Source organism: Salvia splendens, chromosome 22 (assembly GCF_004379255.2).
Source record: "Salvia splendens isolate huo1 chromosome 22, SspV2, whole genome shotgun sequence".
Classification (NCBI taxonomy): domain Eukaryota; kingdom Viridiplantae; phylum Streptophyta; class Magnoliopsida; order Lamiales; family Lamiaceae; genus Salvia; species Salvia splendens.
In genome coordinates, this window is record NC_056053.1 from 12,732,230 (window position 1) to 12,746,597 (window position 14,368).

Here is a 14,368-nt window from a genome sequence, read left to right on the forward strand (position 1 = left end):
AATAAAATACTCCCTCAGTTTATTTGTAGAGACAAGGAAAAATTATTTTAAATAAGTTAAGTAAGGGATAATAAAGTAAAAAGGAAAAAAGAAGAGAATAAAGTAAGAAAATGTAAAGTAAGAGATAAAAAATATATTGTTTTTCACTAAAAAGAAAATGACGAACAGAAAGAGAGAGTTAAGATTAAGTATTCAAGGATTAGACAATCCAACAAACTCGGATTTTAATTGATCCATCAACACTAAAGCAAACAATTGAATTAACTTAGGATTATTTTTATCAATGACTCATATATCCTTCTAACTAAACGTCCTTCATTGTGATATTATCCTTCATGAACCCTTGATACAAGGGAGGGCGATAAAGCAACTGAAGTACTCACTTTGTCCCGAGTCATATTTCTTTTAACTGAGTCATATTTCTTTTTAAAATCATTGTTAGTTTATTCTCTTTACTTAATTCTCTCTTCACCTCCCTACCTTTTTTCTTTCTATTTTATTCTCCATTTACTTAAAATAATCTTTCTTAAATCTCGTGAAAAAAAAAATGCATCTACTACAAAGGGACGGAGGGAGTATTTGGCTACCGATTGTGATGTGTACGTCTCCTCTACGAATCCTTAAATATAATACATTTCCAGTATGACTATGAAACTTGTATACAAGCTCAAAACCAAAATTAAAGAATTGGTAAGGAATTTTGATTGATATGACAATATCCTTAAATCTACACTTACCGATTGCGGTGTGTAATAAATCGGTTTCTAAACTCAGGTGTAACCATCTTTCTTCTTTACTCCCATCACCAAGCAACCCTTCGAATATCTGTACAAATTGTTGCATATTTTCAAACTCCATTCCCGCGCCTAAATTCAAACCGGCAATCCAAAATTCTGGAATGTCTTGATTTCTCCTCCAAGGCCTGCTGTTACTATCACCATACCCCAAGCCGACCTGTTCTGGTCAAACCCTTTCGATAAGTCCACACTTACACGAGGGCTACAGTTCTTAGTAGCTGACACGACTTTCTCCTCCGGCCCCGTCATTGAAATTCTATCATTGGATAGAGATCTATTGAGTGGGCTGTTACTGCACCCCGATGGTAAGGGTCATTCTTCACTGCCATTGGTTTCTCCAACTGGCGTAGTCGGATGGTACTCGTTTAAGAGCTCAGAATGATCATTCGTGTCATTTGGTACTCTGCTACAAGTGTCTTGGAGGCTCCATGTGTCAGACATGGACAGGCCAGGCCAAGGGATAGCCGCAGATACATCTTGACAGTGAAAAAGCTCGTAAGCCCGGGTCACCTTAACACCTTTACTTTTGTTAGGTCGGTATTCACCCTCGTGTCTCCACACATACACACATGAATCTTCACTGGCAGAGACCACATATTTTCCATTAGAAGTAAGGGAGGCTGAAATTTGGCTGTTTGTGTTATGGAACCCTAGGAAAGAGCGACCATAATACATGGGATATATGAGTTTGAACCAAATACAATTGCCAAATGATATAAAACTGAAATGTAACACGCCAACGAGAGTGATACCGTACCACAAGGCCACTATGTCAACTCATCAGCCTCCACAAAAATTCAACATGACTTGATTTATAAGAACTCAAAGGATTAAATATTTTGTATTTTATTTCAAATATCAAACAAATGATGAATAAACCATATTCCAAATCTATTTGCTGAATGAGTTCTTATAAGGCCAGCATAACGTAATTTCCCACGAAATTCTCTGGCCTATTCTTACAGAAGTTGCAATATGGGGTGCTACATGATTTCAATACTGCATTCCCAAGACATTACAAAGAGCAAGAAACTGTGTTTCCTTCAGTTCTCGAAAGAGACAAAATGACACGAAAAGTGCTAGAAGAGTAAGCCACATATACGAGCCAACTAGATTGTGTCATCAATATTTAGATTCCCTTGTATCAACCATGAAGCTAATAACCCCATTACAAAATATTACTACTTCCTATGAGTAGCCTTCCAAAAAATGCAACTGTATAAGTGTGCAATCAAGATTCTAAGGTCTAATATTTACCAATCTAGAGAAGACCACTAAAATTGAGTTCAGAAATGCAAACTTCATTGGGAATGACAGATGATGGCCCTGCCCTCTGCCCAAAAATCCCATCATATATCTTTATTTTTCCCAAGGAAAGACAAGATCTACTAGTTCAAGGCACAAAGGATATGTTCCAGCTTAAATTAGCTATATCCAGCTTAACTTAAAAGCCAATATGTTCCAGTGTTCGCAATCCATGATGGTTCAATAAAGGCATTAGTTAAAACAAAAAAATGTACCTTTGAACTTGTGAACTATATCGACACCATCTATAACTTGTACTCGGGAATCAGCCGATGTGACAATGAACTCGGATGTACTTCCTGGTGCAAACTGTGCAATAAGAAAACTAGCAGTATTCATTAATAAAAAGAAAATTCAATTTTTTAAAATAAAGGACAACGTCAAAAAATATCATCTGCTACCATAAATTAGATATGATGAGCAGAGACTCAATAACCAGCCTACATAAGAGTATGCAAGTAGCGTTAACTAGGTAATAGGTTGTATGGGTGTGATGAAGTGGTTTTTAACTGGAACCCAGTTATTTTCTTATGATGAGACTTCTTCTTCTTATTCTGAAGAGTGATCTGGCTTTTCTGTAGCAACTTATTTTCTGGAAAAAGAAATGTGGCAAGCATAAAATATAACCATAGTTGACAGCAGAAGCTCAAATTTCTAAAGAAAATGTCATACCTGATGTGTTGTATAAGCGACAGCTACCCTTGTATGAACCAACAAGTGCCCCCTATTAAAGTTTCACAAATATATTTTTGAGAACATTCTCCTGGTTCAAGGGGCTTTCCCCCAATATATATTGAAAAAATTAAGCCTTTCTTTTTTCTTTTTCTTTTCTTTGTGTCTCACCTGTCCATCAGGTGTCTAACAAGCTGCAGTGACCATTTCATGCAAATCATTCCAATCAACGACTTGGCGATCTGGAATGCTCCAGATATGCACCTTAGCATCTAAGGATCCACTGATGAAGTATCTATCATCAACTGGATTAAACTGGATACATGTTACTGAATCATGGAAAATTTAGAAAACATATCAATAGGTGAACCATATTTATGTTCTCAAGTAATATACACTATAAAGATATATGGACAGGAACTTTTACATTATCAATACAAGTATCTGACTACGATGCAAAATATTAAACCAAAGTAAGCAGTAGACTAAGCAATCTAGATGCTAACGAGGTCAACAAGTGATTATTTCTTCAATCAATGGACAGGACACTTAAAAACCATCAACCACTGGAAATACTCCCTATGTGCCTTGCCAGAGCTTTGTTAGAATAACAATCCAAACTCAGTCGCAACCTACATTATATAGAGAAAATACCACGCAACTATGTTACACCCTAACTTCATAACTATCAAGCCATAAAGACGATTCAACAAGGGCCATATATGATTTCTAGCAATTATTAGCCTATCAAATCAAATCACCATTTCACAAAATGAATATGCCACTCACAAAATATTAATGTAAATGCCATAGTCATCACATATAATATAACCTTACATCATATGATTAATATTCACATATCTATGCTCATTTTCCAAAGAATCCACGTTATTCGTCTAAGTTCCTAAAACAACCACCGCAGTGTAAATCCTCAGCATTATCTCAACCTTATAAATGATCATGAAATTTCCGCATTGATAAATCATACTACCTCCGTCTATTTAAAAAAAAATTATTTCCATTTTGGTCCGTCCCTTAAAAATAGAAACTCTCTATATTTTCTATTTTGGGAAACCATTTTCTCTCTAATGAGGTGGGATCTATTCTCCACTAACAATACTTCAATCACTTTTTCTTTGTATCGCTCTCTTACTTTACCAATTATGCATTAAAACTCGTGCCGTTGCAAAAGTTTCTATTTTTCAAAGACGGAGATAGTATGATTCAACAAAAAATTCATTCATTCCTTCCTGAAATTATCTCTCCCTAGTTCTTCTTTCTCAAATGTCTTTCTTCCCTGACATCTTCTACAAATATTTTACTCCCAACTGCAATATATGAAGCTCAACTGGAAGATATTAGTTCTATGACTGTCAGCACCTGTCTGAATTCCTTAAATTGGCATCTGATATAGAATGTAGACAACAGCAGTTCCCAACCAACACACCAAAAGGGTAGTCATCTTTCTAAATGCTATACAACAAATTCCATGAACAAAGTAACAGGGATCGAGCAATTTACCATAGTCACTGTGTGAGAAGATCTTTAAACATGATTTGCTAGTTAAATCCCATAGCCGCACCGTTTTATCCATTGAAGCTGAAAGCAGTTGCTGGAGATGACAAAGTAGAGTATGACTTATGGAACTAGATTCAAATAAAAACAAACAAAATTTTTTATGAAACAAACAGTACCATAAAAAAATTGTTCCTTGAAAAGAATGGCTGGCCAAAGTAATTGTTTCAGTAATTTAGAAAAATTATGTATCACAACAGTTGTCATAAATAAAGGAGAGGGTTTTGTAGTTTCTTAATAAATTACTCAAATTGCATAAGAAATCGTCCATGTATCTTTTACAACAAATTTCATATGCATTGGTCATAAGTAGTAAGCAGTCCGATTTAACACTTCCTACAAACTCAGCACAAGTGCAACCAAGGTAAATGTTGTCAAATCCAAATTCGTCAAGACTGTATCATTAGGCAAATGACAGTAAGCACGTATAATTTAATTGAACTCTCATTTTTTTTATTGCTTGTGCTTCTCTATCTTGTTCTGTAGGGCTATCAGACAGGATTATATACCACATCATAGGCCACTTCATTGAAGAGATGTAGCAATTTTCTCAAAGTAGTTCAACTCTTTCTCTTGGAAGGAAAACATACAAAGTGGCCCAGTATTAGGTAAATTTGCCAGACACAAAGTAGCAGAATACAATGGTTTAGTACCAGAGACGTGTCATTAACAATATGTCTACAGTTTTAGTATGCTAAGAGCTACAACACATTTCCTTTATGGCTAAATACCCAAGGAATATATTTCATTCCCTTCCATAATTTACTATATTTCATAAGAAGGTAGCAGATAGTGTATTGTATCTCCCTCGCTGTTAATACATATTTCAATTCTTATGGTGGCTCAGTTAACTTACGAAAGATACTTGCTCTTAGGCGACAAACAATGTAATATGCCCATTAAATAATCAAATCCAGTAATATTCAGTAGTCTCCACGGGCCAGAGAAACTGTTAAAAAGAAGCATTAATCATAATTCTAGGTGTGTTGATAAGCAACATAAATAAATATTTATAAAATGAAAGTATGCTAACTTTACCTGAGATTTAGACCATGATAGGTCCAGTACATCTTCTAAATGTCCTTGAAATGAACATACAGGTTTCTCCAAGAGGGAAACCACTGTCTCAGGCACAAATATCTGCTCAAGACTCAAGGATTTCCTAGTTACAGACGACCTCCCTCTTCTTTTCTTCTCAAAATGAGCTTCTAAATTCGGCGATAAAGAAGAGGGCTCTGGAGATCCATTGGCTAGAAGCAGAAGATTGAAATTCCCATCTTCCAATTTGTCAAATAGGAAATCTCCCTTCCTTTCTGTTTCCACAACTTGCCAAACATGAATCACACAGTCCTCGCCAGCACTAGCCAAATATCTCCCATCCAAGCTAAACTTAATAGCCCAAACTGAACCACTATGAGCCTGTATCTCCTGGCTCTTGTACATAGCCGTAAGCTCTTTAACTGACTTCCCATACTGCATAACTCGAACTTTTTCAGGCCCGTGAAAGGATACATCCTGGCTATCATCCGTGGCAGAGCTTGATCTCCTCCCACCCTTCTCAGACGACGTGTCCCTCTCATCACTACTACGTAGATCCTTTTGTCCGGTAACAGAACTCGCCACGTTCTTTATACTTTTCAGCCAACTCCCCCTCTTCATCGACTTAGATGCAGAGCCGAAGGTCCCATCAGAATGTAGCTCTGACCCCTCTCTGTTCCCATCCTCAACAATCTGTCTCCTCATCAATTCTTGTACGATTGGAGAAGTCCCAACACACATCTCGGACGAGAACTCCTCCATGGTCAAGTGGCGACCCGTCCCCAATTCCTTGATCCTGTTCCAAGTGCCATCTTCCTTCACCTCCTTGACCACAAATTCCATTCCATTGTCAAGATTTTTAATCATACACATGGCATTCGCATCAACCGAGCCATTACTCCCCAAACCCCCATCCAACTCCTCACTCTTCGGAATGGCCAATGAAATACCAGAAGTCTCATTACAGTTATAACCATTTCTAACTTCAACTTTTGGGGATTTATTACTGCTCAGCGGCGATCTCTCCAAATTGCTCGAACAAAGTTCCTCTTGGTGCGAATTAGACTTCCCGGCGGAGTTGGATGGAACAATTTTGATATGAGCGTCTTCACTAGGGCAAGACGGCTGAAGAATGGAGTTGAAGGTATCGTCAAGCTGGGTGAGGAGGTGGATGCGGCGCTCCTGGACAGAGGCGGGGTGGGAGATCCAAACGTCGTAATGATTGGGATTGGAATTGTAATCGTCCTCGGGTTCGGATGCGGAAGCGTTCCTCTTACATGATTGGTGGAGTCCGCTTCAGATTGGTCCACAATCATAAACCGAGAGAGTATGTGTAGTGGATGATTGAGTAGGGAAACAGAATGATCGCAAGAGTATCTAATGTAGGCGGGCAGCCCCAATAGGGAAAATTGGGTTTCTAGGGCAGTTTGCCTTTAACGTTACATAAATGTACCCATTTTGTTATATATTCCACATATGGGAAAAATGCCAATGAAATTGGCGTGTCTTTAAGTAAAAACGCCAATATAAATGGCGTGTTTACTCGTAAAGACGCCAACGTAGGTGGCGTTTTATACTTGTGGCGTATTTTTGGCGTATTCTCTCCAATTGAAATTACGTTAAAAAACGCCAACTTGGTTGGCGTGTATTACAAAAAAAACGCCTTTGAAGTTGGCGTGTATGGTGGTAGAAACGCCGAACAGATTGGCGTGTTTAAGCAAAGACGAAAACGCTTAAACACGAAAACACGAGTAGCGTGGTTACTAATTCGCAAAAAACGCCAACGTGAGCGGCGTGTTTACTTTTTAGCAAAACACGCCAACCAGAGTGGCGTGTTTACTTATTTTACGAAAAACGCCAACCGGAGTGGCGTGTTTTCACAGGCTGATATACCAACCGTGCCTCCCCCAAATCGCGAAATCTCACAATACACACACTTCGCGATTTCTCCAAGCTGCGCGCCTCCTCTCCGCGAAATCGCCCTCCTCTCCGTGATTTCGGCCTACATTCATCAATCGGTGCTATTCTTCCCCAAATTCATCTATTTTGTTCAGTTAGTATGCTTACCTTTTACATTATTAGAGTAAGTGGTGGATAGTTAGCTAGGGTTTGTAATGGGTTATGAATTGAGTATAAATATTATGCATTTTGTAATGGTTGAATGACATTATTGTTGATTATTATGTTGGATTGTTTGGGTTTAAGTGAATTTGTGTATAAATTTGATTATAAACCTAAACCCTAGGGTTGTTACTAAAAAAGTGGGCAAATTGTTTTGGTTTATGTGGGTTTTGATTGATGTATGTTGATTAGTTTGAATTGTTAAATTTGTTTATATTGTTAGGTTTGTCAAATTGAAATTGGACAAATTGAAATTGTTAGGTTAGGCAAAATTGAAATTGGGCAAATTGAATTTGTTAGGTTGGACGAATTGTTAATTTAAATTGTTAATTTTGTGTAGGTGAATTGGATTATGATTTTGAATGTGCAATGTTGTGTAGGTGAATTATTTGATGTTGGTGTTCAATTTTGTGATATTGGATTAAATTGTATCTAATTATTGAAATGGTTTATGGTTGGTTATTGTTGAATTTGGATTATGAATGTTGTGTAGGTAAATTATGGCATCATCTTCGTCCTCTCGTCGTCGGCTTGCATGTGGTCATGCGGATCCATCTGTATTATATTTTCAGAGACAACACGTCTCTAACAACATATGGGCAGGAGTTCCATCCGAATATGTACGATGCCGATGATATGAAGGATTAATTTGGGATGTTCCCATCCATCAATATGTCTTGACAATAGTGGACCAGATGGGGTTTGGGGTATATTAAGGTGTGGTAAACCAAAAGACATTGACCACCATCTTATCACAGCTTTGATTGAACGTTGGAGGCCAGAGACTCACACGTTTCACTTTTCAGTCGGTGAAGCGACTGTGACACTGGAAGACGTGGAGGTCTTATGGGGCCTGAAAGTTGATGGAGAGGCTCTGATAGATTACATCCCCCCGACGGAAGCGGGATATTGGAAGGACAGGTATTTGGATTTTCTAGGATTCATACCGGACGCATCCGAGTTGAAGGAAATGACTTTTAAGCAGACAAGCTTATCGCGTCAATTGAGAATTGAGCTGTCTGATGACCACGAACACAACATATATGCTCAGCGGGCTCGTATCTATTGCCTGCTATTACTTGGTGGTCTGATGATCCCCAACGGCTCCGGAAATAAAATTCCGTTCTTCTACCTACACTTTTTCATGGATATAGAACGGTGTTCTACATATAGCTGGGGTGGTGCGATGCTTGCTTGCTTGTACCACAATTTGTGTGAAGCGGCCGTTGCTAAGAGGACGGATGTAGGGGGAGCCTTAACTCTATTACAGCTTTGGGCTTGGGAGTGAAACAAATTGTTCAGAATGGATGGTCTTGAAGCAACAAATTGTTCATCATCCGACGGATCACCATCTGAGTCTGTACTAACCGTGTCGGAATCTTCAGAATGATAAGGTGATTGTGGATCAAGAAAGTCGGCTTTATCAGGACCTATTATGTCCTCAACCACATCACAATTGTCACGTTCCCCTAAATGCACGCCTCCAGCTTCAAAATCTTGTGTTGCAGCTAAATATGGTTCTTGGGCTCTCGTAGACGTACCAACATCAAAATCTTGTGTTGCAGCAAAATATGGTTCTTGGGCTCTCGTAGACGTACCAACATCATAACTTATGACATGATGACTATGATGTTGAGTAATTGCTGAATACTCAACATATAATTCAATTACACCTCCAATAACCATACTCTCACTAAACATTAGTTGCATGCATACTTCGTCTAGTTGAACACCTATAAACGTGACTCCGGATCCAAAGCATATAGTACGTTTCCATATTATTTGAATATTGTTTTCATATATGCTTATCCCCATCCTTTCACAAATTTTTTCCACAAGCTCATCGTACGAAATTGTTTCATCCAACATAATGAATCCTTTAGCAAAAGGAGGATCATACGAAATAACTGCTCCGGGAATTATCTTTCCACCCCAATATAAATTGATACACCACGTCATACTATCTGCAATAATGTAAAACACAAATAAATATGTATTATTTTTACATTCATCATTACGTAGAGTCAGCCAAAAAATTGACAAAATATTTCTATTAAATACACTACAATATATATTATCATAACAATCCATTAAATATTGGTAACAAAATTATATATACTACAACATATAATAGCATAACAATTGGTCAAAATATTTCTATTAAAATATATACTATCATAATAATCCATCAAAATATTAGTGTGCCCATAACAATTGGTCAAACTATTATATTAATTACACTACAAGATATATTATTACAACAATCCATCAAATATTGGAAGACTAATGTTTAGAAGAATGAGTCTAAAATTTGATATACTAACCGATTAGAAGGACTAATGTTTGGAAGAATAAGCCAAAATCAAAATCTCCACGCTCAAATCCACCACCGGATCGACCCGAGAGAAAGGTTTTTCCGCCTTGGGAAGGGTTTTTGCATTTAGGGGAGGTAAAGTGTTTAGGGTTTGCGATGTTGGGGGAGATCTGATTGGTATATGGTTCAACAGAAACACGCCTACCGAAATGACGTTTTTTATGCTAACACGCCAACTACATTGGCGTGTTTATAATTAAACACGCCAACTATATTGGCGTTTATAATTAAACACGCCAACTATATTGGCATTTTTTGTGTAACACGCCATTTAAGTTGGCGTTTTTTACGTAGCTGTATTTGGCGAAAATACATCTAAAATACGACGAGATTATAAGACGCCAATGTTGTTGGCGTATTTACTTATAGAAACGCCAATGAGGTAGGCATTTTTTACGTAGCTGTATTAGGCAAAAATACATCTAAAATACGACGAGATTATAAGACGCCAATGTTGTTGGCGTATTTACTTATAGAAACGCCAATGCGGTAGGCGTTTTTCCCATTTATGGAATAGATAATAAAATGAGTACATTTACGTAATGTTAAAGGCAAACTGCCCCAGAAACCCGATTTTCCCGCCCCAATAGGCAATAGCCCCACCCCTTTTTTTTTTCCACAGCCTCAGTTTATTTATCCGCGCCCACAAAAAAAAGTTATCCACAGCGATAAGATGGACACTTCTAATAGCCCCAAAATTTTGTATCAACTTTTCATTTAATTTTATTTTCATTTATTTTAAATCAATTATAATAAAAAATTATCAGAATGTAAATAATTAGAAAACGAGGTAATTGAGACCGACCTATGAGTTTCCAGTATATACCCTTAATGACCGGGTCGGTTGCGGTCTCATAGCGGAGGCAGTTATCATGCAGTTGTTGCATCAACTGCACATCTAGGTTCTCCCTCAAGACCTCGTGGGGACCAGGGACCATGGGCTGTGGTATAGGGGCGGGCTGCGGGATGCGCGATCCAAACGCGGCCGACGATAGGCGGGAGGAACTTCCAGCCACTCTAGCGCTTCGGATAGAGGCCTGTTGTCCCGAAAGGTGTGGGCGCCTAGAGTGTGTAGCAGAGGGCTCTTCGGTTTGCTCGTCATTGAGGCCGATTGATTGCGAGCCGCTGCCCCTGCTGTAGTCCCCGGCTATGTTGTGTCTAGTACGCTTCGCCCCAAGAGCTCTTGCCCGCCCTTGCGCACAGAGGGCGTTGAATTTTGAACAGTGCTCGAGAACAAGATACTTCTCCCACATTGTGAACTTCGGCCAGTTTTTCGTGTTGAATTGGCTCATAGACAGTGTCTTCACGTCGGCTTCGCTTCGGCCACTCTCAACATTGAGCAGGTTATTCTCGTATATGTCCCCGAATCGCTTGGTGGCCATCAAAATCCTAGACCACTTTTTACGGAGCTGTTCCCCGTCACGCAGTTTGACGCCTTGAGGTTTGAACTCGTTGTATGCCAACATGACGCGCTTCCAAAAGCTCCCCTCGGTCTGATGGGTTCCCACTATGGGGTCCGATGTGACGGCATCCCACGCCCGCGCCACAGTAATGGACTCCGCTTTGGTGTAGAGCGTGGCCTGTTTACCGCCGGCTTCCGGCGCCGTTGCCTCGCTGCCCTCGCCGCCACCGCCGCCGCCTTCCCCACTGTCGGCGTCGCTGCCACCGCGGCTGCCGCCGCCCCCGCCGCCATTGCTTCCACCCGCTCTTGTCGGAACGGGCGTATCCACGCGCGCTACCGGAGTATCCGGTACGTTCGGACTGAGCAGACCCATCATCGTCTCTAGTGCGTCTCGATCTGCATCGGTGAAAAGAGATTGGCTGGATTAGAAAGGGGTCTCCGGACGAGGATGGTTAAGCGCGCCGAGGTTGGGTCTGTAATCTCCAAACGCTGAGAGACTTAAATTCCTCTGAAAAGGTTGGGGCGTGGGAGAAGACCTCCACGGCTGAAATGGAGGAGGAGTTGGACTCGATTCCCACGGAGGGGGAGTTTGACTCCAACTCCACGGCTGAGACGGATTGCCGCCATATCCCGGCGGCTAGGAAGGATAGCCGCTATATCCCGATTCGTCAGTGCCGGGTGATTCGTCGTCTCCACCATGCATTTTTAGAGAGTGAAAGTGTAGAGATTGAATGAATGGAGAGTGTGTGAAAAGGGTGTAAAATGAGTGGTATTTATAATAGAATTTTTGGAAATTTTTTTTTTGACCGGTGTGGCTAGCGCGCCTGTAGGCGCCGCGATCGGGCACCGGCGCGTCCTCGCACAATTCTCGGCGGAGGCCCTTCCGCCCCGGAATTGTCGTCCGCCTCGGGGCAGACGTCCTCGCCACTATAGATCGGCGGGGCGGCGGCGGGAATGGGGCGGCCGGCGCGCCGCCCCTATAGTGGATACTCTAAGTTTAACGTTGGGGAACTCAGATCCGATGACGGATGTATGTTTAGTTGAGTTGAGTTGAGTTGAGTTGAGGGCATCCGTCGTTTTGAAGGGATGAAATTCAAATATATTTATTTGTTTATTTGATATACAAAAACATACAGTAGTTGCGTAACAGTGTGCATCAACTAAAACTCAAATTTAATCGTATACAAACTACTCATGATCAATGACGAATGTGTGTTGAGTTAGGCTTATTTAAAGGGAGTATGAAAATGAAATAAATTTATTTTGTACTACTCTTTCCATTTGCCATTAATATTTTGTTTTTCGTTATCCACCAATCAATGAATATTACATTTCACTTTTATTATTTTTATATTTTATTAACCTTACATTTACTCACATTTTACTTTTTCTTATCACTTTCTATCACAAAATGAAATAATTTTTTAAAAATCTATGAGGCATTTATTTATGGGAGTACTTTCTCCGTTCCATAGTAGTGGAGGGAGTCGTTACTTTTCATCACGCTATTTAAGAAAAATTGTGTCAATTGAGTTAAATAAATGAAGAATAAAGTAGAAATTAAAAAGGTAGAGAGATGAAAAGAGAATAAAGTAAGAGAGAAGAAATGTGTTGAATTTTACCAAAAAGAGAAATGATTTTATTACTATACAACATATCAAAATAACAAAATGACTTCAGTATTATAGAATATATGGAGTAATATTCAAACATAGAGTAGGCCAGCATGTGGAGTGATAATATACTTCATACATTTATGCAGTTGACATAGCATAATAGTGCGCATCAACTAAAACTCATATTTAATCACGCTAATCTGTATACAACTATAGATGATCAATGATTATATAGTTTTAGTACCTGCTTTTCATAAAATGTAGGAATTTAAAAAACATACAATGTACTTAAAATTCAACCACAGTTAAAGGCCTTGGATGCTGATACCGTTCTGCATATTATTATAAACAGGGTAAATAAATTTTAACCGATTTTATTAGAACTTCACTACTATAAAGTGTGTGTTTTTTTTAAAATGAATTATGAAAATGGTATGTCGATAATATAGGATGCATATTTGAGTTACTATATAAAAATAAATTACATTCAAAGTATTTGAACATATTTATAATTCACTTGAGATACTTTTTTCATTATATTTGAACATTTTTGCTCCTTTTTACTTTTTTATACATTTAAAGGGTATTTTAGCAAATCTAAAGTACTCCTCCTTGTTATTATTTTTTCTAGTATTTATAAGTTATACTTTCTGATCTCTCCACTTTCTTCCTATTTATTTTTGGTATTTTTACCCTCCAATTCATCCTTAAATCATTTATAATTACCTAATTCATAAAAATAAAAATAATTCCAACTAAACTAAACTCTGAACATTTTCATTCTGTGTCTAATTTTCTCTCCCCATTTTCATTAATAATTGTACTCAATGACCGGCGACGCCCAACTTAGTGTTTGTCCCAACTTCAAGAGGACAACTCTCAACACAGGCAACACTCCGGAATGTCCGCAATCCGTACTCCTTGGATGAAACAGATAAATTGTAGAAGATCCAATTGTGGGAACCAACTCAAATTCGAAAAAGTTTTGGATCAGGTGAATAATGTAAATGGGGGAGAGAGAAGAAGATGTGGAAGTTCTTTTGGTTTTGAATTCAATATTTTGATGAATAATGTAAATGTGAGAAAGAGAATATGTTGAATTGTGGAAGATGCGCATTTTTCTTTTCAATGACACAAGATGTAATGGTCTTTTTATATAGTATCTTATAAAATATCAATATATAATTTTAATATATTTAAATATCTTAACTGTTATTGTATCCTTTTATATTATCTTTTTTAAACTATAAATTAAAATATTATTAGACCGAAATTTAAAATATTGACATGGAACAGAGAAAATGGATTGTGGCGAATCTTAAGAGCACTACTGTTAATTTATAGGACGGGGACGGAGGGAGTACTAAATTTGAAAACCAGTGTTTCGGGTACCACATTTGTTTCTTGAGTTGTTATTGTTTTGTTGTCGAGCGCAAGGAGAGAAACATACACTGATTTGTGTGATCTA

At 38.5% G+C, this 14,368-nt stretch overlaps 1 pseudogene; it reads right to left on the reverse strand.

The window, feature by feature from the left end:
• Positions 1–593: 593 nt before the first annotated feature.
• LOC121787226 lies at positions 594–6,738 on the reverse strand (annotated as a pseudogene).
• Positions 6,739–14,368: the final 7,630 nt, after the last annotated feature.